Here is a 5,286-nt window from a genome sequence, read left to right as displayed (position 1 = left end):
AACTTTAACAGTTTAATTGACAAATAATTCACATATCACACAATTAAATAGTTTAAATGCATTAAAAAGATTGTGCAACCATCACCAAAATCAATATTAGAACATTTTGTTCTTTTTATGCTCATTAGATCCACATTTCTCTCTAACCTCTCCTTCCATAACCTTAAAAAATGATTAATCCAGTTATTATTTCTATAGATTTAGCTATTCTGAATGTCATATAAAGAAAAACATACAACACAACAATAATAACAACAAAATACAACAACAGTAACAAATTAAAGGATTGAAAAGCTCAATGGAAAGTGAACAGGACATAATAAAAACAAGAACAAATTTTAAATGGGTGAAAAGGGACGATATATAATAAGGTGTTAAATTTTACTCTAACTAGATGCGCATGAACCCGCTTTCCAAGGTACGCTCTCTGGTAGCATGATTGCTTCCCCTGGCCCATGACTCTCCTTTTACTAGTATTTTGATTCACATGATGGTCTTATTTTCAGTATGTCCCTGTTATCTATTGTGTTTACAATGTGTGTGATTCCTTTATTATATTTGATAGTATGTGGATGCCCTGCTATAGGACTCTTAAGTTTGTCCCAATTTTCACATTGATGAGTTTTATAGCTCTTGGATTTATATGTAAGTCTCTACAGAGTTCATTTTTGGTTGATTTTTGTGTATAGGGCAAAGCATGAATTTTGTTTCATTATTCTCAATATGGAGGTCCAATTTTGCAAGCACCACTTGTTAAAGAGGCTGCCTCTTTCTTATTGAACATTTTTGACCCTTTGTCAAAGATCAGTTGACTTTAGGTGGATGCAGCTATTTCTGGGTTTCTGTTCTGTTCCGTTGGTCTATGTATCTGTCATTATACAAGTACCAGGCTATTGTGATTTCTGTTATACAACATATATAACTTTTTATATAATAGGTTTTGAAGTTCGGTAGTACTAGGTCTCCCGTTTTAAGACTGTCTTTTTTATCATCCTGGAAAACCAGCTTCAACTAATCAGTTTCTACAAATGTAGCATACAGTTGCCTTTAATTGCAATAGAGACTGATAGATTAAATAATAGCCTACTCTGTCACTTAGAGAAGGTAAATAGATTTATGTAGACATACGCAGTGTCTTCAATGGATATCCCTGTGCTGGATTGGGCTGTCTGGAAAAACAGATCTAGTAACACTCAGCTATGCATAAGAAAGAGCTTTTTATCGAGAAGTAATTATATATCAAGAAAGCATTCCAGTCCATCCCAACTCAAGTCCATAAATCTGATGATGGTCCTTAAGTCCCTCTTCAGACTCATGTAGCCACATGCTGGTGAACCAGACATCAGGAAGACCAAAGGCCATTGGGTGCAGAATCATGTGGACCCAAATGCTGTGGCAATATGACAGGGTGATGACACTTCTCAGGGTTAGCAGCAGAGTCCCAGCCAGCAAGAAGGGGAAGTGGCAGAAAGAGGCGGTTTCCAGAGTTCCTCACTCTCCTACAAAAGGCCACAACCCCTACAAGGTGTCATCAAGCTGAGATTTTATTGACAGGTCTGACTCCACCCCTAGCCAGGAGTGTCTAGTTGACATAGTGCCACCCAGTTACCACAGTCTCGTCTACATTTGCCATCAGTTTGAAATTTGGATCACAGGAAATGCACAGTGAAATGGATGGAAACGTTCTTGGGGGTTGAAAAGTCCTTGAGGTTACCAAGTAAACAGGACACTAAACCCAAGGTGCCTTCCTCATGTCTCACCTAGGAAAGCAAACTAGGTTTCAATGCTGATTTATTGAGGCACTTATAAAACATAAGTATATGGATATAAACAAAGTTAAAGATTCCATTCTTAATTTTAAATTAAAAAAAATAAGGATATCACAGATCTCTGAACCATGGTGCATTATTCATTGTTGTGATTCAAAGGCACACTTTTTTATGCATTTGAAGCAAGCTTTTTCTTATTTTGGAGATAGACATATTAAATAATTTGAAATCTCCTCTGTGAGATAACATTGGATTTTTAATGCCCTCTTGGAGAGATAATGGGAATAAATATCACACCAACCAATCACATTTTTCAGAAAGCTGAAAGAGACAGACAGGCAGACATTGCTTTACAATAAATCCTTTAAAAATAATTATATTCAGATCTAAATCTAAGTATTAAAATACCATCCCAGAGTGTATTTGCAACAACTGAATAAAAAAACCCACCCTGACTATTATTTTCAAATTGCTTTAATCGAATTCATTTGCATTGCACATTTCAGCTTTCTTTTAATCAAGGATGAGACTTCCATTTTCTTGCATGTGTAAGTTTAAAACTTTTTGTAGTTGCAGTTCTAGTTTCATTCTTATATTTCCAACATGATTACATTGATAGCAACATATTTTATCTAGAAAGAATCAAAGTAGTTTAATTTTATAATCTATTTTTACACTAAAGTGGATAAAAATTTAAAGTCCTTTTTAAAAAATTGACTTTAGATAGTTTCTGTTGCTAATGACCAAGATTATATAATTTCTAATCACATTCTCATAATAGAACTAGAAAGCTGTGATTCATAAGTAAAAGATAGGAAAAAAGCTAAAGAATTCATACCCAAGTTACAATTCAAATAAAAATCATAGACAACTACTGTTTTAAATCCTCAGAGTGGTTCATGTACTCTAATATTGCTTACAAGGTGATTGAAGAATAACAGGGACAGGAAAAGAAGAAAGGAAAATTATATTATTTCATATGGGACATTTAAACTAAAGAAAGCAACATTCAAGTCTGATAATCAACATCAGCAGCTGAACCCAGGCCAGGGTCTGGCAGTGGAACAAACCATTAATTGCTCATATGGAAGTTTAGATTGAAGCTTTAAAATATTAAAACAATCTATGATGGCCAAACTATGACCTTGAGTAAATCCCGTGAGAATTTTGAGATCATCTTAAGAACAAATTTGACATATCAGACACTGATGACAGAAGACCTGAAGAATCGTGATATGGCATCAAAGACATCCTACATTAAGAAAACAAAGGGTTATTAAAAGGATAGGAAGGGAAGAAAAGATCCACATGAATGTCAGAAGAGATTCTAAAACTTGCTCTGAATCCTAGAGTAGCTGAGGCAAATAAATGGAAGAAATGATGAGGTGAAAGAGTTGAGCAGAAAATTTCAAAGAGCAGCTGAGGAAGACAAAGCACATACTGGAATGAAATGTGCAAGGAGCTAGAGTGAGGAAACCACAGAGGAGAACATGCTCAGCACAGCCTAAACTGAAAGAACTGAAGAAAAACTCGAGCATCTAGTTGCAATATTAAAAGACTCTTTGGGCAAAATATTGAATGATGCAAACCCAAATAGGCCTCCCATCAGGTATATTTTATCTCGCAGTGACCCTGGCAGGAAATAGCAGAGCTATGCCTTAAGGTTTCCATGTCTGCGAATTTTCATGGGAGCAGCCAGCCTCCTCCTTCTCTCACAGAGTGGCTGGTAGGTTTGAACCAATAACCTTGTGTTTAGCAGCCCCACACTTAGCCTGCTGTGTTACAACGGCTCTTTTCAAGGCTCAATATGTAATCTACAATTTAAAATGTTTCAAGGGACTTGGGTCTCAATAAGAAATTAAGTCTTTATGGAACCTTGCAGGGTTTTCAAGACATGATTTTCTTTTGCCCATTGAACACTGGGCTGTAGAGTGGAAACAGTAAAAACTGATCCAACACTATTCTTAGTGATTTTGTCCTAAAGCAAAAGGATAGGGAAAAGAAAAGATTTAATATTGTTCTGGTCGTTTGGGGGGATTTTGCCACAGAGTGTGCTTGGTAAGAAGTACTATCCAGTAAGAAGAGACCTGGGCAGGCCAGTGGAAAGCTGATCCACTCAGCTGTAGAGGACAATGCAGTTCCTCAAACAAAGTGGCACATGTGATTAAATCTGTTTCCGTTGACGAACAGAGTTGGTTTGATTAAGTTTGGGGACGTAAAATAGTGAACATTGAGATCAGTGTTATTTTTGGAGGGCATTAATTTGGTTTATACTCACTGGCCCCATGTGTAACAGGATGAAACATTGCCCACTCCTGTGCCATCCTCACCATTGTGCCATCCTCACCATTGTGCCATCCTCACCATTGTGCCATCCTCACCATTGTGCCATCCTCATGATGTTTGAGCCCCTAGTTGCAGCCACTGTGTCACTTCATCTCATACAGCTGTACTTCACTCAAAACAGATTTGTTCGTTCTTCTAATGGTCCGCGGGATCTTTAATATTGTTCATCAATGCATCAGGATTACATATAGAAAAGTGTGAAGGGCTTAGTCCATAAGGCAAAATAAAACCACTCTCTTCTGATTTCAAAACTGAAAGGCAGTAAGACTGTGAGTTCTAGATACTATGGTACTGTGACGATTGCATGACAACTGTGTGATTGAAGAATGAAAGACAATGAAGCTTGGTGATCAGACCTGAGGTTTGAAACCTCCAGGCATCAGAATCACCGTGCTGAAAAAATCATGAGATTTCAGAGGCCTCTTTTGGCTGTGTGTCCCATCTCCAACTGCCAATTGCTCAGTACAATTTTATATTAAGAGATTATTTGTCCGAGAGCATTATATTTGAGTTTGAATTTCTTCCATATTACAATCTGACACAATAGTCTCACATTTGCCAGATGTTTGGGTGTTGTTGTTTTTTATCATTTTACTGGGGGCTTTTATCACAAACCATACATCTATCTTTTGTGTCAAGTACATTTGTACATATATTGCCATCATCATTTTCAAAACATTTTCTTTCTACTTAAGCCCTTAGTATCAGCTCATCCCCCCACCCCATCCCATGAACCCTTGGTCATTTATAACTTTTTTTCATGTCTTATACCAACCGCTGTCTCCCTTCATCCACTTTTCTATTGTTCTTGCCCCTGGGAGGGGGTTATATTTTGATCATTGTGATAGGTTTCCCCTTTCTCCCCTTCCCCTCTCCTTCCCCTCCTGGTATTGCTACTCTCATTACTGGTCCTGTGGGTTTTATCTGTCCTGAATTCCCTGTGTTGTGAGCTCTTAGCTGTATCAGTGTACATGCTATGGTCTAGCCGGATTTGTAAGGTAGAATTGGGGTCATGATAATGAGTCGGGGGGTGCACAGGAACATTAAAGAATTGGAGGAAAGTTGTGTTTCATTGGTGCTATGCTGCACCCTGACTGGCTCTTCTCTCCCTTGTGACCCTTCTGTGAGGGGATATCCAATTGCCTACAGATGGGCTTTGGGTCTCCACTCC

Source organism: Echinops telfairi, unplaced genomic scaffold, assembly GCF_000313985.2.
Source record: "Echinops telfairi isolate 266 unplaced genomic scaffold, ASM31398v2 ScPeMD7_1;HRSCAF=3_0, whole genome shotgun sequence".
In the NCBI taxonomy this organism is placed as follows: domain Eukaryota; kingdom Metazoa; phylum Chordata; class Mammalia; order Afrosoricida; family Tenrecidae; genus Echinops; species Echinops telfairi.
Note: the sequence above shows the minus strand (reverse complement) of the source record.